The 23,704-nt window shown below is 48.2% G+C and overlaps 1 protein-coding gene across 1 annotated transcript in view; it reads right to left on the reverse strand.

The window, feature by feature from the left end:
* IGFN1 (immunoglobulin like and fibronectin type III domain containing 1) overlaps positions 1 to 23,704 on the reverse strand; it is a 65,988-nt gene that overhangs the window by 35,873 nt on the left and 6,411 nt on the right. The window contains exons 4-5 of the mRNA XM_087762285.1: positions 14,805 to 15,024; positions 2,610 to 2,700 (exon numbers count right to left, since the gene is read on the reverse strand). The gene's annotated coding sequence lies outside the window, so the exon portion shown is untranslated. The remainder of the gene's footprint in view (positions 1 to 2,609; positions 2,701 to 14,804; positions 15,025 to 23,704) is intronic.

Genomic DNA, 23,704 nt, shown 5'->3' on the forward strand with positions numbered 1-23,704 from the left:
AAAGTGCGCTGCTGATGATATTTAGTCTCAAAACACATTTAGCTGTTGGGGTTTGCTTGAACAACTGAGGAATTCCTAATTAGATAGACAGTTGGGTCTAGCAAGTACCAGGAGAGCCACAATTCTGCCCGGTCCACTGAACCCGGACCTGATAAGGCTTTGCCTTATTTCCAGCCCTGGTTTTACAGTTTTCTTAGGGGGGAAGGAATGGAGACCTCTCCTACAGATGGACTGATAACTTAAAACCATCTGTGACAGAGCAAACCCCTCCAAGAGACTGACCTTCTTCCATTTCACAGCTTATTTTCCACCCGCCCACCCAAAAGTCCTGTTAACCCCTGCATGCCAGTGGATAAGCTATCGCGTACCACTGAAAACCTGCAAAATGTCATCATGAAGCCTGGTACATTCAGCAGCGGTCACTGCTTTCACTGCAAAGGGGGTGCGTTTTTCCCTGGAAGCAAGTTCATTCCCCTAATGAAGGGCAGCGAAAAAGTGTCAAGAAGGAACAGCTGCAGGACAGTTATTTCAGGACTGAATTTAAAAGTACATTTTATCTGGAAACAAGGCTCTTCCGATCTTCTGTTTTCCCTGTAATTCCCTTCTTCTTCAGTATATCAGTATGAAGTCTACCCGTTCTGACCGGTGACAACCGGCACAACTCTTCCTAGAGACTGTCGGTGCCCACCACATGGCTCAGACAGAGCAAGAAGTGAAGAAACCAAGACCTGGTAGGTCCAAAAAGCTGACTGGATGTTCCAGTTCATTAACAGATGACCAAGGCCAAAAGCTAGTCTCACACTTGAGTCACTTGGCCAAGCCACACCATTCCCCTGCAGCATGGGTGTCCAGTCAGTCACTGCGCTGAAGGTCAAGGTGATGTCAGGGAGGCTTTTGGGCAGAAATATTCAGATATGTAATGGGTCAAGATATGCAAAGGGCAGTAGTCATGGTCAAAGTCACCTTTATGTGATAGCAGTGAGAACCCAATAAACACTATAAAAGAAAAAAAAAGTTGCATTTAAGGATGGGCAAGGGCATGGAAAATGAAATAAAAGTCCAAATTCAGTAAAGACTACCAGGTGCCTGCAGCCCTACAACCACCCAACATACTATATCGAATCCGGTAAGTCTGACAGTACTGGTCTTGCTGGTCATGTAATGGGGCATTCTTTTGGTCAGATCAGGCCATGGACCAGGTGGGTCACAGGACAGCATTTTGTTTTTACCAGGAGAATGCCCTGCACCAGGATGAGGAACAGTCACGCCATGCATGCAGGTGCCCCAGATGAGTCTTCTGGACTCATAATATTTGATTTCAAATAAATGTCATGCGCTGAGTATTGAGTACTTGCAGCTCCCTCTGATTTCAGTGGAAGATGCCCAGGCTCAGCCCAGTCCCTCAACACCAGATCATCCATGTTGTACACTCCAGAAGAAATTTAAGGGACTACGTTATCAGTTATTTTACCTCCCACACCCAAGATGCCAGGCTGCCCCTTTGTCACCAGCAAGCTGAGGTCTGTCATCCGTGTTCACACGGAGCGATGATTAGACCCACTGCAGTTAGCCGGACTTTCACACACTGAGATGCAACTCAACATAAGGAAAAGATTAGAATCAGGGTAACGGATTCAAGAAGCAGCAGTGCTCTGCTTTCATACTGCAGATTAGCTCCCTCCTTCCCACGGCGTACAGAATTCCTTCTATTCCTTTGTTCAGGACTGATTAAATCTGTTTGCATCCATGACTGACCGGAGGGGTTTGCTAGCACGATCTATGATTTAGATGGAGCCCGGCTGCCTATAAACCTGACATTCCTACTTTCCCCTTGTGATAGCTGCTCTCGTGACTCTTTCTTGCATGCCTCAACGCCTGGGCTGGCCAGTGTTGGAATTTACTTACCCTTTTCCATTCGAAAAAAACAAAATACTGGGTGTCAGATGTTTAATATAGACTCATCAAAGACACGATTAAACATCAACATGTTACCAGACATATCAACCCACCAGTACTTTTCACTCCTCGAGACACTGAAGAAAACAACATTTTAACCCATTGTATGCTTTAATGAACGTAGAGAGTAAGGCATGCCTGCACCGCTTTCATTTGACCCTATATGGCCATTGGGCTTTGCCAAACGTCATCTTCTCCAGCTAAAATTAACTATGTATGTTCAAACCACTTTGCGTACGCCACCCCTTGGGCATGCAGAGGGTTAATAAAGCTCACTGCATGCAGTAAAAAAAAAAATGTGCTATTCACAAGGGATTCAAGTTATAAGGCTTTTTCTTATTTCCTCCCCTTCAAACTAGAGCATGTAACAAATATCCCAGTTCTGATTTATTTATTTGTTTCCCCAACCTGCCAATGGCAACAGAGGAAAAAAGCCCAGTCCTCACACGAGCTATTTTAATATTTCATGCCTTGATGTGCCAGGAAGTTTGACATTGAAACAAATGGTAAGAAAATCTCTCTGAAACTCCAAGAGGCCACAGCATGCACCACTTTCACGCTTTCTTTGCGGGACGCCTGAAAATTATTTTCAGCATTGTTCTAGTACTGCCCTGCCTGACCTGTGCCTGCACACGTTAATGTCTAGCACCTACCTACAAAGGTGCCAGAGGACTCCCGGCGCTGGAAATGACGTCCTGTTCCTTCTGAACGTTGTCCTCTGTCAAACTCCCTCCTTATCCAGCACTAAAATATCGGAATAAAATAAGTGTCATCCAGAGCCAGAAAATTATGCTGGCGTCCAATGGAGAAATAACCAAAACAGAAAAAAATCACAATGGAAAGAGAGGGCTTCTCTCCCCTTTCACCCCCACTTGGTCCAGGAATCCTGCAGTTTCACAAAAGGGTCGTAGCGTTCCCCTTTCTGCAGGCACGAAGCTAGCACGGTCTGTCACTCCCCATCCGCCACCTTTTCTGCCTTGTGAAGACGATCACAAGGAGCTCAAACACACCTCAGCTCACAGCAAACACAGCTACTTATCTGAGACCGGTACACAGCACTCACCGGCGTGTCCCACCCCAGAGGTCCTGTCCTCTCCTACCCCGACTGCTGTCAAAGCTGCAGCTCACCCACGTCCTTTCTGCAGTCAGCGCTCGGCTGTGGGATCAGTACTGGGTCCCTGGGATCCTTCTCAGCTGCTCCCTCTGTCTCGTCTTCTGCCTCCCCTTCTCTCACACTTAATCTGTCTCTCGCCCTCTCCCTCCAGTAGGTGAAGCCTGTCACAGGGCTGTTAGCCTGCAAGACATCCAGATGATTTTTTTTTTTTTTTATAGGAACCCGATGCACCTGCCTCCTATTCGTTATTATTTCAGTCCATACCAGTAATGGTGCTGGACAAATTTGAGATTAACATAATTCTTCAACATTTCACAAGTCAATTGAAGTGGTGCTTTTTCTGCAGATTGTGTTTCCTCTTCGCAGCGACTCATTAAAAACTTCCATACAACCGAATGGCTCTGGATGTTTTAAAGGAAACTGCAGCTTAATTGGCTTGAAACCAATCTCAAGAATAACAAGGGTTACTAACTCATCAGACAAATCGAACTTCAGTCAAAAGTGAGTGGCCAAGCACAATTAAAGATGAGGCTTCTCCAAATACTCTCCTTTTTTAAATAACTCTCTGAAGTATTATGAATATGAGAGATGGACAGGGCACTTCACCAGCTCACAGCGCTAATGTGAATTTATTAGCATGCAGTTGAAACGCAGGAGCCTGCACTCCAGTTACATGGCTGAGAGCAGCCTCTGTTACCTACAGAGCTTTGTACACCCCTCGGAATAGGGACCTGAGGCACCTCCGCAGCATTAACAGGGGATTAGGAACCATTAGGTCAGGCTGGAAATGGAGATCAGGTGCCCCTGCAGACTGGGTTCTGCTTATCAGTAAAGGCTTCCTCTACTAGGAGACATTTATCCAGAGTCACCTGGAGCTGATCTAGATCAATCTCAAGAAACAAGACAGAGTCCCAAAATAAGGGAGCCCAAGGCAGGGGATGAAGAGGCTTCAGACAGTTTCCTCAGCTTGCAGAGGGTAGTGGGCACCCATGGACCACCCAAAGCTCTCCTCGCTCCCACCTCTTCCCAGGTCTGCAAGTTGCAGACATTTCTGGTGTTTCATTGTCCGCATTGCTCACCACGGGGATAGTCACACCTTGGCTGATAATGTCAGTCATATTCAGTAATTTCAAAGGCAATCCCATGCAATACTGTGAGGGAGGGCAGGCATGAGCACATCAATGCTTCTAAAAAGTAGATGGATAAAGTTCAGCAGCTTGTTCTCTTCAAGGAAGAAAATGTGCTTGTGGGATGGGCTGTACATGAAGCACTTCAAGCGCTGAAAGGTGGGCAAACTCCACAGCCCCAACGATGCGACCTGGCCTGGAATCATGCCACCTAGTCCAGCACAATCCAAGAGGAGAGGCAAGAATCGAAAGCAAATATCATTTTCATAGGTTTTGCTTCTAACCACTTGAAAGTAATCCCACACACACCAGGCGATGGACCTATTGTCCCCCTGCATAAAACTATACCTCCAATGCACCAAGCCTTGGTAAGCAATTAATTGTAAGAAGGCACAGCAAGAGGTACGAAGATGAACAAGCAGGAGGAGAGCAGGTTTGCCTGTACTTTAATGTCCTTTCCAAGAAATCAGATGACCCAAATGGGATTATTGTTCCCTAACTCTTACTTTAGATTAACCAGTTTTTTGAGTTCGGATTCTCAGTCCCTTGACATCACAGTGGCCAACTGAAATCCACTGAGGATTTTCTACCTTGCCCCTCAATAGCTAAGCATCCTTCCTGCCAATGAGAGAGCCCGAGCTGTCGCACAATCTGTGGAGGTTATACTGTAACAGATTTAAGCCATAAAGGGCACATAACACATCCCAAACACACCTTTACACACATTTACAGTCAGCAGAACATAGAAGGTCCCATTTAATGTTGTAGAAGAGCAAAAACTTCTGCTTCAAGAAGCAGAGGACTAACAACGCAGGAGATGCTAAAATCAGTCTGATTGATAGACTTGAAAATATGTCAAGTTACCAGACCTCAGAAACCCAAAGGGCAGCCTTATGTAATGTGCTTTACTTAGCAATCCTCTGACACATCCCTTTCCAATAACCCACTTCAATGATTTGTAAGCCTGAGTATTCCCTTCCCTTTGACAGCCCTCATAAAGATTATTTCCTATCAGACATGCGAGAGGACTCTACTGGAAACCCACCAAATATTACATCTGAGCTGACCTGAGGACATCAGATTCCAATTCTAATTTCATTCCAAATTAGCAAGTGGTTATTGGTTGTCTCAAAATTGCATTTGTCAGGAATGAAAATTCTCTGCCAAAATAAGCCATTCAGATTTATTTATGACATAGACAGATTTTGTTACTCTCCCACAGAGCATTATCTTAAAACACTGTCAGCTCAGGCAGCCCTAGCCCTCTCCCCTTTCATGTTTGCAACCCACTCATTAAATTGTCTGTTAGGAGTTGTACTGAGGGCACAAAAACCTTCTCACTTCTACATCAAATGAGGATAAAACACAGAAACGAACTACTACTGCATTAAGCCTGAGCACCCTGAAAATTTATTGTGAAAAACTAAGAATACAATCCACTTTGTGCTCTTCTCAAACTTTATGCTCAAGAAGCATGGAGTCTCAAGGCAGTGGACATGGACACTAGAGACAGTTGTACAAATTGTCACATCTCAGCCAGTTTTCAGACTCCCAGCATGTGGTCTTGATAAGAGTGTCCTACAGTAAGGTACTACAACACTGCTTCAGATCCAAAGCACAGGCTCCATACCAAACCAGGACGCAGCCTGGCAGCAGAGCACCTCTCTGAGGGGCCAAAGATCTATTTTGATCACGTTTGCCATCTCTCAAGCATCCAGAATGAGACATCGCAGTTCCTTTGGGCAACTGAACCTGTACAATTCACTAGTGCCTCCAAAGGCCATACTACTTCAGTAACCACTGGAAGTCTTGCCTGTGGTGAGGCTGATGTCAGGTAGCTAGATCCTGTGGAGAACCAACCCATTAGCTGAGTGACCTACCCAATAGCCAGGAGCTCAGCATATGCACCCGGACATGAAGTGGAGGGTATGGTTCAAAGACAGAAACTCTATCAGTTAAAGTGCTGGGGATCCCTTCCATTACCCACGCTCAGGGAGTAAAGCCAAACTCCCCTCTTAGTTGTCCTACAGCCTTCTGCCAAAGGGGCAGTGAGCACCTGTGAGGCGGAGAATACAAGTTACTGAAGCATCCAAAAGCACTCAGAGCCCTCCAGGGGGTTCAGCTACCAGACAAACTAAGCACCATTGCCACCAGAGCTGCTTTTTCAACTATTGCATGTCCTTTTCCCCTACCCTTCAGCCACCCACACCCACTGGATCAATAATTGCATCTTCAGGATAGCAGGAGATGAGCATGCTCCAGATAGTCAGTCACATAAAAAAAAAAGACTGACCAAAACCGAAACAGCAGGGATAACCAAACTGGGTTTCTGATTCACCTCTTCCAGCCTCCTTCAAATGGAATTAGTACATGCCTAAGGAGATTCAGTGGAGCTCACCTGACCCAGTACCATTAACAGAGAGGAACCTGCCCTTGTAAGCTCTGGTTGCTGTCTGGGTAACCTGACCTCCCGCCTGCGAGCACAAAACAGGCCAGATGACACTAAGCGAGACGGTAAATGCCCAGCCTACATATGCCTTCTTGGGTCCCAGCCCAAAGCAGGTCTGATATCACCCTGTCACTCTGTCTTGGCTGACAGTTGCAGGGTGCTTGATGGTCTTGTGAGAGCTTTTACCGCATCATGAAGGCAGCTGAGCTTTTTGCCCCCAAACACCCCATGGCAGCCAGTTCCCTCACTCGTTCTCCCATGTGATAGTGACCCAATGTGTGACAGACGCAGGCCTTTACTGCTCACCACCAGTCTCAAGGTCAGGCCAGGAACCTCAGCAGGGAAATACCTGTAAGAGCTGGATGTTGGGGAGCAGGAAGAGCTAGGTTCTTCCCCGATGGAAGAGGCAGCCCCAGCAGAGGCAGGGCAGGGACCTTACTGCCCAGGTACACTCACGCAGCACCCAATGTGGGTGAGCAGAGAGGTGATGGCAACAGGCTCCATCAACAGTCCCATGATCATCAAAGGCAAGATAAAAAGTCAGGTCCAAAGTCAGCCTGGGAAGCCCAAACAACAATTCAGGAACCAGCTTGAAAACAGGTGCAACTGCAGAAAAGCACAGAAAGGGAAAGAAGGCCCAGGCCTGAGTTTAAATACAGCTCCTGGGACATGGGCAGAGGGTATGGCAAGGGGTCCCATGTGAGGTTGCTCAGGGCAATTAAGGCCTATTAGTGCTCTCACAGCCCTGACCCTGGATTTCAGGAGGACTTTATTTCTGTGGCACACCGGCTCACCCAACCCTTATACCCCACAGGTGCATCATGCTTCAAATTCAGCTCCCCCTCCCCGCCCACCCTGCCTTGCCTAAATCCTCCTGCTTCTCCAGGTGGTTCTGCTCTCATATAGAATCATTTAGGTTGGAAAAGACCTTTAGGATCATCCAGGCCAACCGTTAACCCAGCACTGCCAAGCCCACCACTAAACCATGTCCCTCAGCACCACATCTCCCCGGCTTTTAAATACCCCCAGGGATGGGGACTCAGCCCCTGCCCTGGGCAGCCTGGGCCAGGGCCTGACAGCCCTTTGGGGGAAGGAGTTTTTCCCAATATCCAACCTAAACCTGCCCTGGCGCAGCTTGAGGCCATTCCCTCTCGTCCCATTGCTTGTTCCTGGGGAGAAGAGACCGACCCCCCCGGCTCCAGCCTCCTTTCAGGCAGCTGCAGAGAGCGATGAGGGCTCCCCTCAGCCTCCTCTTCTCCAGGCTGAGCCCCCCCAGCTCCCCCAGCCGCTCCTCCCCAGCCTTGGGCTCCAGCCCCTGCCCCAGCCTCGCTGCCCTGCTCTGGCCACGCTCCAGCCCCTCCATGGCCTTCGGGGGGTGAGGGGCCCAGCGCTGAGCACAGCATTCGAGGGGCGGCCTCACCAGTGCCCAGCACAGGGGGACGATCCCTGCCCTGGTCCTGCTGATTTCCAGGCCCAGATGACCTCTTTATCCCCTCTGCATGTCCGTGCCCTCAGTAGCACTCATCTGCCCCACATGCCTTCCCTGCTCCTGACTGAAGGGAGTGGTGGGAGCAGAGCCATGTGAAGAGGCAGGCAGCAAGCAGAAAAGACACTGAGCAATGGATAAGCAGACAACCAAGTATAGAGAGGTTTACCTCCCTCTCCTCACACTCCCCAGCATACGACAGGAAAAATTGTCCCATTTCATGGAGGAGTATTCACTCTTTGGACCTGAAGAGGAAAGTCTATTTTTGTTGGGAGTTTCTGTTCTGAGATTTCCAAACTGGGATGTTGCTCCCTTCCACGCTCCCTCAGTCTCTAGAATGAATCTGTGCGATCTCACTGTCTTAACCTTTAAAAAACATTGCCAGACTTTTCACAAGGAATTTAATTTGATTCCTGTGCCATTTCCTCCCTCGAGCATATGCAGTGGATTGATCAATGCTGTCTAGCACAACAGTCTTCCTCCAAGCTCCTCCCTGGAGATGCAACTGCTGCCTTGCATTTCACACCAACGCTGACTTTCTAAAAAGCATCACAGACAGTAATCTTTCTGTTTAGGATCGAAACTGCAACTACCTCTTGTGGCAAGATCTCAGCAGTCTTCAGCAAAGTAGTTCCTTGCTAGGGCATGTTCAATTCATTGTGCTGTGAAGCTGTACCAGCTGCGAACCCAACCACAGGGGTCTCCTTTTGCCAGTGATTTCACTGACCCGGGGGGGAGACAAGTGCAGAACTGGAGATGCCTAGTAAAGAGCACCAAAGAATGATGGTCAGACTGCCTCGTGGCCTAGCCCTGGCAGTGTTAGATGATGAAGTCACTGCCAGTACTTCAAGGCTCCTGAAGACGCAAAACTTCATTTTTCAAGTCATCTCAGTTTGAAGTGTCCAGACCTGACTAACGGGTATTGAGTACCTGGAGCCTTCCCTGAAGTCACTGGGATCACCTGGATGCACATGTCTTGGTGCCCACATGCTGGGAAGACCGCTGGGATATAAGCATCTTGGTCCTTGTGGGTACGTGCATATATGTCTCTGAGTGAATGAAAACATTTTGTTTTAAAATAAAATCACCTTCCCCTCCTTTAACATCTCACACTGAGTTTTGTCACCACTTTGCAACATTATTCCCTACAACACAGCTAAGTTTGCAACTGCCTGGGAAAGGCAGAGCCTCTGAATAGGAACTGGATGATGATACCATCTCTTGCAGCCCAGTTTACAACTTGGTCTCTGACAGTCTCCAGGAACTACTTTTTATGTATTGCCTTTGGTGACATACAGTCGCACGCGCTCCGTGTTTTCCACCACCAAGCACGTTCTGCCCTTGCGGTCAGGCAGACAGGCAGACTCCTGTCTGACTGAAGGGTGGAGGGACATAGTGAGCAGGTCACTTTTCAAGGCAGACAGATGGATAGACGCATCACTGAAATGGGCAGGATAATGTCAGGGGTGCCGATACGTCACGGCCAGACTAGGAGAAGGGAGGAAAGGAGGAGTGGGTGTCAGAGACGGATCCTGTGTCAGAACGGGTGATGGATGAGGGAGGGCCATCTTCTGGGAAGGGCGGCTGGGGCAGACAATACCAGTGCCAGGAGCTGAGCAGGAGGAAACAAGACCCACGCAAAGGCGCTGATTAACCCTGCGTTCAGAGGGAACTGGTCTGTTGATCTGAGGCAAACTGAATGGCAAGCAAATTGCTTGCAGTTTGGGCCTTTACAAAGTCCAGCATGTCCTTGTCAATCTCTTTGACTGACAGATTGAGAGTCCCAGATGGTTCAGAGCTGTCTATGACCATGACAGTGGTCATCCTCTCAGCCATTCATGTGCTTCATTCAGCTTCTTTTTCAGGCATATCTCATTTTACACTCACCACCTACTCCTCTCTTTTCACCCAGCGAGTGTGTCTACTTTGGAGGGGTTGTAATCAGAGCAAGTAATTCCTCCCACAGTGACCATACAGGGCCAGAGCTGTCTATGCAGCCCACGGTGGAGGGGAGAAGGGGAGAAACCTCACATGTTTATCACCTGAGAGAGCTGGCCTGTATTCCCCAGTGCCACAACAACTTTGGACTCTCTCTGGTTCCTCAGGGCCAGCTGGGTCACGCTGACCATTTCCCAGTCCTCGCTGGCAGGAGGAATGCACAAGTGAGATGCTCCTCTTGGCCATCCTTACCATTCCTTTCATGGCAATATTAAGGTACTTGGGTCCCACCCCAAATTGGCAGCAGCAGCAGAGTGGGAGGCTGCTGATGCAGGAGGGTCAATCCAGCACGGAGAATGAGACTCCTAGCAGTCAGGAAGACAGAAAGAAAAACCCTAAAGAGCTCTAAAAAGCAGCGAGCAATCAAATAAACCATTAACTGTTGCTGCTCTCCTTTTGGAAGAATATGAAGACAAAATTTCTGGGCTTTGTGTTTATTAAGACTCCATGCCCATCTTTCAAAGTATAATTTTAGTTCTGTGTCCCATACATCTACACTAAAATTTCAGGTTTTTCTTCCTAGTGTAGTATTTTCCTATCTATCCATCATCTTCTAAGTGGCTATCTCATATTCCTGCCACCTTTCTTTTCCCGGCCCTCTCTCTTTATTTATCCTGTTGTACAATTTGTATCTTCTTTGTAGCTTATGAACTTACATCTCATTGATAAGAACATTGAGATCTGCAGTTTGTCTTCTCTGGAAGGGTTTTGGCCTCCTTCCTGACTCTCTAGGTATGCCTGCAAAAATAGAACATGCGCATTGCTGACTTATGACCATATCCTTGAGAAATAAACTTCCTTAAACAACAAGCCACAGCCGTCTGAGGCACAAGCCAAGATACACTGGCCTTGCCACATGCCACAAAGGTCAACAAACCCAAATTGCCGGATCAGACAGGAGGACAGAATGCCAGAAGCAAAGGACATATAAATCTAATGACTGTCAGCTTAACTATGTCAGCTGATTTCTGAGCTCAACCAGAGGGTGAAAGGAGAAAGATGGTCCCAGTTTACCTTTACAAGTCTCAATGATTTGAGGCCTCTTTCAAACACAAGTAGTTACAGCAGTTCCTTAGACGTTTCACCCAGGAAATGTTCACACTCAGCGACACGGTGTATCAGGCAAAGCCATCTACAGGTCCCAGGCAGTCAGTCACGCTGACCTGGTCAGAAGGCGGCAGGAAAGCCCTGAGAGTCCACAGAGCAGCTGAGGCCTGTAGGGCTCTCTGCTGTATTTATTAAAAAGGATTTATTATTTGCCACATCACATTGTCCTAACCATTGTTTCCAGAGATGCAAGGTCACAGCACTCATAGAAGACTCAGATACAAGCAAAGCCCTGGTGAACCCGAAAGCCACCTAACTTGGCAGTTGAAAGAGCTGCAGCTGGGTCACTGATGGTCACTGAATCACAGAGGTGTCAGTGAAAGGGGTTTCTGGAGGTCCCCAGTCCAACCTCCCACTCAGGGCAGGACTATCTTGAACACCAGATCGGAGCAGCCATGGCTTTTCCACTGAGTCTTAACAACCACCCCCACTGCCACCCAAGGACAGACGTTCCCCCCTCTCTGATGACCTGTCCCAGGCCTGCACCAGCTTCCTGGAGAAGTCTTTTCCTAGTGCCCAACCTGAACCTCCTGAGCTGCAACTTGTGGCCATTGCCTGCTATAATTTAGCACCACCAAGAAGTGTTTGGTCCTGTCACCTTTATGACCACCCCTCGCTCTGCTGGCCACACACCTTCCGATTTAGCCCAGGATGCAGTTAGCTTTATGGTGACCACACATAGCTGGTTCATATTCAACTTAGCATCCACCATAATGTCTGTGTCCTTTCCTAAAGAAGCCCAGGTCCTTTTCCAGGCTGCTCGTTGTAACAGCATGTTGTCTCTGCAGACACTCAACTCCATAATTCGAGACAGATCTGAGGAATGGCAAGTTGGGGACTGGACAGAAGAGCCACTCACATGGGAGGACATTGCCTCAGCCCTTTCCTCTTGGAGGCATGAGGATTTTGCGTTGCAGAGCAGCCCCACAGGACTCGGGATCCCCTGTATTTGGGATGGAAGCAGAGGTTAGGGGCTGCAGTCATGAACCCCCATGGGAAGGGAGTTGTGATGGTGCTACCAAGCGGCAGCTAAGACGGGAAGGAGCAATACAACATTGCAGAGGGTGTGGGAACTGTAAGAGGTCTCAGGAAAGGCCTTACAGAGAAAGTCTTATAGCTCTCCTTGGGACAGAGTCTTCAGGATCCAAAAGCAGTGAAAAGAGAGGCACGAGTAAAGGATCAGGCTTCCTAGCCAAACCCAGATGGCAACTTGGGACCCTGAGCTCAGATCTTGACAGCAGCTGTGGGGCGTGCAAGTTGAGTGCGGTGACACAAATCTATGTGGGGACATTCTTTTATCCTCCCTTCTCATATCCTGAACTCAAAATCCAGGCAGGGTACAGTCAATATGCTGAAGAGCAGGGTATCCTGTTCAGAGGGACCTGGACAGGCTGAAGAAATGGCCTGACAGAAACCTCCTGAAGTTCAGTGAAGGCAAATACAAAGTCCTGAACCCGGGCCAGAACAAGCCCATGGAGCAGGGCAGGCTGAGGGCCGACTGGCTAGGAGGCAGCTTTGAAGAAAAGGACTTGATGGACAACAGACGGAACAGGAGGCAGCGGTGAGCCCTTGCAGCAAAGAAGGCCAACAGCATCCTGGGTTGCATCAGCAAGAGCTCAGCCAGTAGGTCCAGGGAGGGAATTCTTCCTCTCCTTTTATGAGGCCACATCTGAAGTACTACATACAGTTTTGGGCTCCCCAGTTACAAAAAAAAAGGCCAGGACATACTGAAGTGAGTCCAGTAGAGAGCCAACCAATAGGAGGTTCAGTAGGGGGTTAGAGCCCATGAGGCAGAGGAGAGGCTGAAGGAGCTGGATTTGCTCAGCTTGGAGAAGAAAGGATGCAGGGGGACTGGATTTCAATCTCCTGCTACCTAGGGTGGCAGAGCCAAACTCTTATCAGCAGCGCACAGCAATAGGACAAGAAACAATGGACACAAAGTGCAACAAGAGCAGTTCCAATTATGTCAGGAATGTCAGGAAAAATGTCAGGAAAAAAAAATCGCGTGAGAGTGGTCAAACACCGGAACAACAGCCCAGAGAGATCATATCTCCATCCTTGGAGATACTAAAAATTTTGCTGGATAAGGCCCTAATCAACCTGATCTATTTTGAAGAAGAATCTATTCTCAAAACTGGTCATTCTTTGAGCACGAGGTTTGACTCAAAATATGGAATGTCTAGCAAAAAAAAGGACAAATTGAAGGACAAAGGCATCAGTGGGCAAAAGGATGGAGAAGGAGGAGAAATAAAACTGAAGTTAATGAAATTTGTCAAAATAGTAATGATAGCAAGTAGAATGGTTGTGCTAATCTTAATCAGTAAACATGAGATGGTCAAAAGAAGTTTCTGTGTACAAGTACTAGGGCAAAACCGAAGGAACTTGCTTTGTTAAAAAATGTGGAAATGGATAAAGGGCTAAAGGGAGGTAGCAATCATGAAGACAACAGAGATCAAGATGAAGGTGGAGTGACTGCATACCAGCAAAGGCATGACCACGAAGAAAGAAGGGCAAACACTGCAGAAAAGAGAACTTCTGAGAGTCAAATCCATCTTGACAAACCATCCCCCAAAAGGCAGGTTGAGGTGGGAGCTTCCAAACCTCAGCATGCCAGAGTCAGGGATTTAGGATTCCTGGCAACATTTCTCTTCTAATGGTTTTGCTTGCCATGAAGTCTGTCATTAAGGCTCTGTGAATAATTGCTGAAATGCTGCAGTCTGATATCAGTTATTATTAATAACTGGGAAGTCCTAGCTTATTAAAGGAGTAAATCTGTGCGTGCTCAGCGAGGATACAAGTTGCTTTCATCTGCTTTCAGTGAGGAAGAGACCTTGAGTGATCAGGTTCCTTTGACCTTGCATAGGTGGTATGAAAACACCACTCCTGCCAGGGCCATTGTGGCCTGTTACTACACTCAGGGCCCTGACTCTAATCCTCAAGTCTTTGTCATGGTACAAAGTCAATTTTAAGTGTAAGATAGTAGTTCAGCTATTTCATCCCTCCATTGGGGCAGATTTTCATCTCTCTGGTCCTTGCAATCTGTTGGTTTCATTTTATCTATATGTTCCATAACTTTCTAAGACTTCAGTCTGAGACAGATGCCAGTGGAGACACTCACAAATGACAGAGCCAAGTGTAGGGACCTCCACACTGAACACAGATGTAAACAAAATATTGGGTTTTTTTCTGCTATGACCTTAATTTCCTGGTGTGGTCCCTTCACACCTTTTTCACACCTACAGATTCTGTCAGGTTTTTTGTCCTGATGAGTTTGAGAAAGGATGTTTTACTAGGTTTTATGCTTTTGCCAACCTGGTATGTTTTCAAAATCAAGATGTACTTGATCAAGTAAGAATTGACAAATGGCAACCTAGGATTATACAAATTCTTTCAAACAAACAGTGAAAAAATCTAGACAAAAAAAGAAGATGCAATGGGTTCACTCTGCAGTGTTGAGAGGGTGAGAATGTGTGAAGCCGCAGTTTTAAATAATAATGTCATCGCTGTCATCAGCAGCGATTACAACAAAGCTGACTTGAGAACCGAGTACACAGAAATGGCAATTACCGTGAGAGCAGTGGATGGAAAACTCCAAGTGCAATTCCAGCACAAGCTGATAAAGTATTGCTGTTAGAAAAATATCAGTGCCGGCTTTTGATCTCAACTTTTGAGGCCTCCACCAGAATATGGGGAACACTGCTGTTTGTCCATCTTCAAGAATGATTTGCTCAAGTAGGAAGATGTATGGAGATGGCACCATGGGCTGCTCAAGGTAGTGGAGGGCAAGCTGTATTAAAAAAGAGTGAATAATGTTAGTTTGTTCAGCCCAACAAAAGAGAGATGGGGGGAAAAAGCTATTAAATACCTGACAAAAGTAAATACCAAAAGGGAGGACAAGGTGACAGAAGGACAAATGGAAATAACTGACCATAAAAAGGAATATCAGGAGATTTTTAACCATCAGATCTGGCTAACACAGCCTCCTAGTTGGAATAATAAGGCAGAGTGTCTGACAGAGTTAGCATAGATTTATTTATTTTATAATGGGAGCTCTGTGACACAGCTTTCTGCCACTCAAATTCAGAGGTCTTTTCTAAGGTCAGGAACGAAGTCTAGGAGGACAAATGGCTAGGAGACACTGAACTCAGAAACTCTTGGCTGCAGTAAATGCCAGCTGGGAGTGACTTGCTGTGCAGTTATTTTGGCAATTTGTTGTCCCTACCCTTGGCATTCTCTTTCAATAGCCAAACTATAGTGAACTTTGTGCACTGCATGATGGGGCACCCATATACCAGGCCAGCAGCAGGGCAATGCAGAAAGCTTTAAGTAAGACAGTGCACTCATTTGAACTAACAAGGCAGCGTTACACAAGCTTTGAGCGCTACCAACATCCCTGCCAGCGAAGCCCTTAGAATAGGAGGTCCCAATTCTTACTGCTAGCCAGACCTCCACACCCTTTAGGTAGAAATCACAGGTTGGCATTTCATCCAGACAGAAATACCATTTTTGTGTGTCTGTCTTCTCCTCTGCCAGTCATAGTGATGATGCTTCCATCATTTGGTGTGTACGTGTGTGTATATGTATTTGTGCACACGTCTGCGTGAGAGCCTTTTATTGGGACCTGCTGAGTGCTTCAGGGCCTAAGAACCACAACAGTTGTCTTAGGGTTCATGACTCCGCTGACTTGTGATCAAGAATGCGGAAAGCTGTGACCCAAAGAGTATCCACTCCACCTCCTTCGGCATCCGGCTGACAATTGAGCTGACAGCAGAGCTAATGCTCCAGCATGCTGTGTCTAGTGGGCTGAGTCCCCTCCTGCAGACTATAAATTACACACAGCCAGTTTTAACACCTCTTGATATAGTTATGCATAAAAGCTTTCAGTCCGAGTGGCTCCGTAAGTGGTCAGCGCATCTGCCTGCCCAAGCAGGTGTCGATAATAAGGAAATAACCCCGCTGGTGAGAGGAATTTTAGAAGCTGTGAGGAGGGAGAGGTCGCAGCTGCAGGGAGGACAGTGTGAACGTGGCTGTGTGCACCTACTGACACCCCTGGGCACTTGGCTTCAAGGACAGGAGCTCGCTCTGCAAATAGATCTCCCTGGCAGAGGCCTGTGCCAAACACAACTGCTACTATAACAACAGTACTGTGCCTTTTGGTTAAGACCATTTTGCTGGACGTGAGTCCCCAGACCGTTTCCTGAGGAGGTGGGAGACACAGAGCTATTGCATGATTTGTTTAACATGAGAAATGAGCATTTCTGAAGCAACTACTGGAAAAATCTTTCTCCAGACTTTAGGACAAAACACACAAGACCCGACACAGCCACTCTCCAGTCCGCAGGCCCTTTCAGAGCTACAGAGAGCATCCGGAGGCTCTCTGATTCATTTCTCCGGGTTTGGGGAGATGCAGTGACTAATCTGGTTGTGAATCAAAGGACTCTCAGTGCTTTCCTTCAGAAAGGAAATTCAGCATGGAAACAGTAGCCAGGAAGCAAAACCAAATAAAAGTCTTTTCATACTCATAAATCAGCTTTTCCGCACACTCCAGCATCCCCCCGAGGTGAAGACGTGCCTTGCATTGACTAATTTGGATGAAGTGGGAGAAGCAGATACAGGGTAGGGCACTGAGACCGGTGTCCTGCTATGCAGCTCTGTGGCCAGCACGCTGCTGTAACTTGGCCATTTGCCACTGACTCCCTGAGAGTACGGGCTGGGCCAACCCCACGTTACCCCGTGAGTTCCCAGCACGCACGTTCCTAATGAAATGATCCAGCAGAGCGTCTACTCCAGCCACTGCCAGAAGCCACCTCCCTTTCACGCTGACCGTTGTTCTCTGTGCGCCGCACGCTGCAGGAAGGTGAACTAGCTCGTGATCAGGGCTGCTGGGTAGCACATGACCTTCAGCATGACCACTAGTAGTCCTGAGAAGGTGTCATTCCTGCTCTAGGCTTTTTGTCTCCATTGACACGGCCGTAGCATACTTTCCAGATCACCTATTACAGCAGCGTAAGACAGCACAACTCGACGTTAAAGCTATTTACCTGGCACCATAGAGGAAGAACTGGACCTGGGAAGCTGTGATCCCATCACAACCTTTCAGAACACACCATCAGAAGAGGTCTCTGTTACTCTGCCCTACGGTCTGTGTGGTGAATAGCTCCCTTGAACCATCAATTACAACACACAATTAGCTCCACTGAGCGAGAGTGTCACCGCACAGTCCTGGCAAACTGCCCTTCCTCCTACTTCTCCCTCATTAGGCTACTCCTCTCTTGCTAGATCTTTAATTAGCTTGTCATCAGCAATGTGGCCTGGATTGAATAGCCTGCATTCTCCCAAATGAAACCATATAAGACAGATGGGGCACCAAAAGCAGCAAGAGAGTAGGGTGAGAAGACATGCAAAGCAATCAATATGTGTCCATAACTTCAGGCACCGGCTTGCCAGTGGCAGTAGTAAGATTTCCGCTGGCTTGGACAAACTGGGGGTGTTCAAAACGTTGGTTGGCTGAGATCCAGCAACCTCATTTCAGCAAACCTACCGTAGGGCCAGCAGAAGGGAGAGACAAAACACAGCAAAACCAGTAGCCTTGAGGAATAAAGCTATTTGTTGTGCCATTAAAGTGAAGAGCCCAGCCATGGTCAACCTACCAATTCAGCTTGGAACAGTTTCACAAGAAAGCTTTGTTTACACCTCGCCTGACTCCCTTGCTTCGCCAATTCAGGAGCCAACACTTGGCCTCAAATCACCTTTTCCCTGAATTCTGTGGCCAGGCTGCATTCCCCCTGTCTGCCACCCACTGAGCTCAGCAGATGCTCCATGGCGCCGCTGCAAAACATTGAGCCAATACAGGGAAGGAGGAGAGGGCAGCAAAAATGCTGGATGGAGAGGGCAGCCCATAAAATATACACCTGTTGTCAATCAGAAGCCAAGGCTTATGTCAGCCTGCTGCAAATATTTTCCCTTCCACCTTGGTGACCTTTTCAATCATACTTCATGAGGGAGACTGCTCCCATTAAGTGCTACTTGATCCTCTGCTAATGCAGCAGTTATGAAAGGACCACAGCACTTGTCATTAGGATAAACACCTTTGCAGTGGGAGAAGGCTGCGGAGAAAGGGCACACACCAGCTCTCCTCTCTGCTTCCTCGTGGCCCTTTCCCTCTGTCTGCCCATCACCGCTGTTACGGCCTCACATCTGGAGAGGGAAAGCTAAGCCTGGCTGAAGCACTAAGCACTGTTTCTGCATCTGCTGTCTTGGCAGGCTCAGCTGCCAGCGCCAGTGCTAGCACACAAAGAAGAGGGTCTGATTTTCTGATAAGTGAAATGTTCCTCTGCAAGAGACCAATTCAGGATAAAATGCTAGGCGTACGGTGTCCCTTCAACACTCGGGATCACATAGGCGCAATTAACTTTCATGAAGATGGCTCCTACTGCAGCCATCCACTGTCCAGTCACGTCTGAGAGCCCATTTGAGCCTTCAGTTTTATCACGCACAGAAAAAAAGGTCTCAGGGGAAGCATGAGCCCCCCTTCCCTGCCGCAGCGCTCCTTGGCACTGCCCGCCATCTTCATACGTGCACCTGCAGCTTTTGGCGGCCTGTTTGGGTGGCACCTGAACAGGATCTCCAAGGGGCTGGGACTAATGGGTGAGTGGGGACTACTGCCCTGCAGGACTGGCCCAAGAGAAGAGAAGAGCTTGGAGGTCAGGGCAGCCTCTCCTCCAGGAGCATGCAGAACGATGGCCACAACTCTAGGTACTGGGAGAGGCGAGATCCCGGAGGACACGGATCCCTGGTTTGATCTGGTGCCATGTTTCTCTGGCCTCTTCAGAGTACAAACTAGTGCTGCCATTAATGTCCTGCCAGCTGGCTCCTTCCAGCTCCTGGTCACGTTCAGACAAGTGACCAGCACCAAGGTATTTCACCAGTCCTTTGAGAAGGGTAAATAAATTCATTTCTCTGCCCCAGAACAGGACTGTACACACACAAAATGTAGCTCTTCAGCCCTGTGGAGAGACCTAAGAACCACCAAAAAGGGACTGACTTTGGAAGAAATAGCACATATAAGCAAATTAATGTGAATTAAAATGTACTCAGCATCTGCACTGAAATATTTGTCAAAGGAGAAGAAGAAACAATGAAATGAAGTCCCTTTCTTTTCCAGCTGCTTTGTTGCTCCAGCCCTGGCTCTCTAAATTGTGGTAGAAGCCTCTCCCTTCTGGAAAAAACATTTACAGAGTGGTGTTACGCTGGTCACTGGTCCCTGTGCAATGCCTCAAATCATGTCTGTGTCATAAAACACAGAATCACGGAAGGCAAGGGACTTCGGAAGTCTCTAGTCCAAGCCTGAACTTTGCTAGAGCTGTATCTGCTAAGCTATTTTTGGCAGGCTAGAGCTCTGTCATGGGAGCAAGCAGAAAAAATGGCAGTGGTTTTACAGGATCACAGCTCTCTCCACCAGTACGAGCTGGTTATTGTGAACGCAATGGTAATCCCTGCCACTGGGACACCCTGCAGACCTGGCCACCACTCCTATGGACTATCTGGCCATCCCTGTATTACCAGTCAAGAGTATTCCCCAATACTCTTTCCCCAAGGGAAAGAGTATTCAAGACTGGCAAGGGACTGTGAAATCTGTCCATTGCACCAAGATCGGTTTTCAGGAGAATTTTCCCTATTTCTGTTGCATTTGAGGTAGAAGACCTACAGAGATCTAAGGAGGTCTCGCAGCACACCGAGGGCCCTCCTCCAAGAGCCTGGAGGAACCAGACACTGAACAGCAAGCAGCAAAGGTTCCTGCTGAGCAACTGCACTTCACCACAGTAGCTTTCTGTAGGTAAGACAAAAGAAGTAATGGAGGCAATAACGGAGACGCTCCCCACTGGCTTTAAATCACCAGGAAGAGATTTCAGCCCATCTGCCATGCTGCTGAGCGGGCTTTCCCTCAGCTTGCACTGTGTGCATAGAAAAGACAAACGATACAGCTCTGGCAGATCAGACTGTTGAAATGTAAAGGGAGAGATGTTATCTTAGCCCTCAGGAGAAATGTGACTGCCATCCAGGTGGTGATAACTGGGTATAATTTATTCAGGTAGAAATCCCTCTTCCCACTCTAACAATGTTTTGTTTGCTCTGTCCTGAATAACAAGCCCACCAATGCCCTGGAAATGACGACCCACAACACATGTGCAGAGTTCCTAGCGCTGTGCAATGACAAGAAGTTTCAACAACTCCAATAAATATCCCTGCCTTCTCGGTGACAGTCCCTCATACTTCAGATGTCTCGCTTCCCCTACCTGCCAACATTTGAAATCTATAAATAGGGCCAACAGGGAGAGAAACAGGGGATGTACGCTGCCGCCCAATAGCTATCTGTTAGGCTAAGGCATACCTTTGGAGGGAGTTAGCGGTAAGTAAACAGCACGAGGCAGTAGGGACCTGACCCTGCAAGGCTGGGGCAGTCTGGTGGATCACCCATTAATCCAGAGCTCCCTCCAGAGCAGACTGGCTCTGGGCACTTCTCCAGCTCTCCTGGCACCTCCGGAGCACAGGTCTTCAACGCCTGCAGCAAGGCTCCAGCACAGACCCCGCATCCCTGCAGCAGACTACGCTGAGTTGACGGCAAGGTTCAGATGATTGGGATGCCCAGCGCAGCGCTCACTGACCTTGGTGTCAGCCTTTCCATCACTGCCAGTGCGTTCTGAAGCAGGATACCACCACCTACCCACCAGCACCTTCCAGTAACCTACCAGTATCTTCCAGTGTTGCACCAAACACCTTCTGGCAGAGCAGCCCCCATTCCCCTCTCTCTGCACAGAGGCTGCTTTCAGTGGTTTGCAAGTCCCAGCAGCGCAGATCACCCATGTTTCCATAGAAAGGGCAAGTACCTCCCTCCACAGATGTTCTTCACTCCTACAGCCAGAGGCTGAATCTTGCTCTGCATTACACACCCCTTTGTCATGGAGCCCAAAAGAGCAATGGAGGGAAACGTGATTTTTTGCTCACTCCTGCCGCTCATGGGACCATTTCTTACACAGAGCCAGAAGCCCAGAACGATCCAGCGCAGATCTCAGTGATGTGGGAGCATTCGGTGGTGACGTGTTTGCACAAAACGTCAAAAAATACCACTTGGAATCTACTCTTGAAAACATCCTGACCAAGCAGAAAGCCAGCACAGCAGTAGCGCAGACCTGCTTCTGTGCCCAGGCCCTCTTCTATCTTCCCTTCCAAGCAGAAGGCTCCTTGACAAGTAGGGAATGGCCCTTTGAGAAGTACGGAATAACCTGCTTTCCAATCAGTGTCTGCTTGCTGGTAAAAGCTGTTAATTGCCTCGTATAGTCTTCTGTCAGCAACATTATCCCCTCCTGTCCTGCTGAGCCTGGGACGAGGGATTGTCCTGTTCAGTGGCTGCAGTGGGACACGGAGAGGGGGAAGGTGAAACATAATATGAGAAATAATACCCACGGCAGCAGGCAAGGCTAACCGAAAAGGCGTAAGGGAAGCAGGATTCCAAGGCGAGAGGAATGCTGGGGGAGGAAAAGCATGGAGTTCTCTTGACAAAGGTCCAGGATCATTTTAAAAGGGCCCAAGAAATTATTTTTTAAAGTCTATTTTTACTACAAGCTACATGTGTGATGAGAGCACTGCCTGCCACCCCGCTATCTTATTACCTCCAAGATTAGCAACAAAAAGATTAATTTAGACAGGATGGAATATTTTCTAACAAAAGTGTCACTGCCTTCTGGGGAGCAAGTCTGACCCGAAAAGATCACGTACAGGGAAATCCCACACCACAGGCAATCCCTCATGGGTTGGAGTCCCCCAGCTGGACACACAACAGTTTGGGTTAATTTCAGCACAGCTGGGGTGACTGCCGATGACAACATGTGGCTGTAATATGTCACTATATTTGATCATAAGTATATGTACTCCACTACAGCCGATAACAAAAGCCGCAGAGACAACAGTGGATTAGGCCTACACTCCTGTCGTCTGAGGAAAATTCATCAAGTAGCTGTTAAATACTAAAATGAGCCCATGGTGTGTGGTTTAGGAAGCTCCTAAGGCACAGACAGATGGAACTGCGTTCCAAACCGCGGCATGAATCCTTGTACACCGGCACGGCTCTCGTACCCTGCCCGACGCATCGCTATCACACCAAGAGAGAAGCAGGCTATTTGGCTAGGTGCTACGATGCGATGCCGTCTAGGTGTACTTACACACTTGTACTAAAGTGACCACTGTAATATGGGGAGACTTCAGGAGCTTCCCACCTGCACGTCAGTGCTTGCTTTTCTAACTTATGTTTTAATTCCTCCAAGTTATATAGAAATAAAAGGCTTATGGTCACTCCCTGTCCCTTTTCCAAGGGGACAGTCTTCCCAGTGCTGGTCCACACAGAAGATGACAAGCTACTGTAGCTGGAGCCTTTATTGCTCTCCTCCTTGAAGCTCAGCCCTGAAGTGAGAGGCAAAACTCCCATCCGCATTGATGGATACATAGGGATGGCCCATCTGAGGACTCCCGCATTAAAAGCTGATGGTTCTGCTGGTTTTGGCTGGGATAGAGTTAATTTTCTTCATAGCAGCTGGCGTGGGGCTGTGTTTTGGATTTGTGCTGACAACAGTGTTGACAACCCAGAGATGTTTTGTTCCTGCTGAGCAGTGCTGACACAGAGTCAAGGCCTTTTCTGCTCCTCGCCCCACCCCACCAGCGAGCGGGCTGGGGGGCACAAGGAGCTGGGAGGGGACACGGCTGGGACAGCTGACCCCAGCTGACCAAAGGGATATCCCACACCGTATGGCGTCATGCCCAGTATATAAGCTGGGGGAAGAAGGAAGGGGGACGTTCGGAGCGTTTCTCTTCCCAAGTCACTGTTATGCGTGATGGAGCCCTGCTTTCCTGGGGATGGCTGAGCACCTGCCTGCGATGGGAAGGAGGGAATGCATTCCTTGTTTTGCTTTGCTTGCGCACGTGGCTTTTGCTTTACCTATTAAACTGTCTTTATCTCAGCCCACGAGTTTTCTCACTTTTACTCTTCCAATTCTCTCTCCCGTCCCGCTGCGGGGGGAGTGAGGGAGCGGCTGGGTGGGGCTTAGCTGCCAGCTGGGGTTAAACCACGACAACGGCAGAGCTGAGGAGGCACAGCGTTTGGGTTGTACTGACGGAACTTGCCCACTTATTGACATTTTTGCATTCTCTTCTTTGCCAGAGAAACTGAGCATACACTTTACTTACACTGAAAATTACCTCCTCCAAATGCAGCTGAATCATTTCTCCAAGTTGCTCCTCACATTTCTGGAGAGCACCCTGCTCCAAGGGAGCCAAACACAGACGGGATCCTATAACCACAGCCCCCTCCCAGTCCCACCAGCCCTTTCACACACTGGCAATTCATCCTGCCCAGGGCTCTCCACAGAAATCCCTTCACCCTTTCCAAAACAGAGCAGCTGTTTAGCAGCAGCTCA

This window comes from Nipponia nippon, unplaced genomic scaffold (genome assembly GCF_047370975.1).
Source record: "Nipponia nippon isolate SJK-2023a ecotype South Korea unplaced genomic scaffold, ASM4737097v1 scaffold_25, whole genome shotgun sequence".
NCBI lineage: Eukaryota > Metazoa > Chordata > Aves > Pelecaniformes > Threskiornithidae > Nipponia > Nipponia nippon.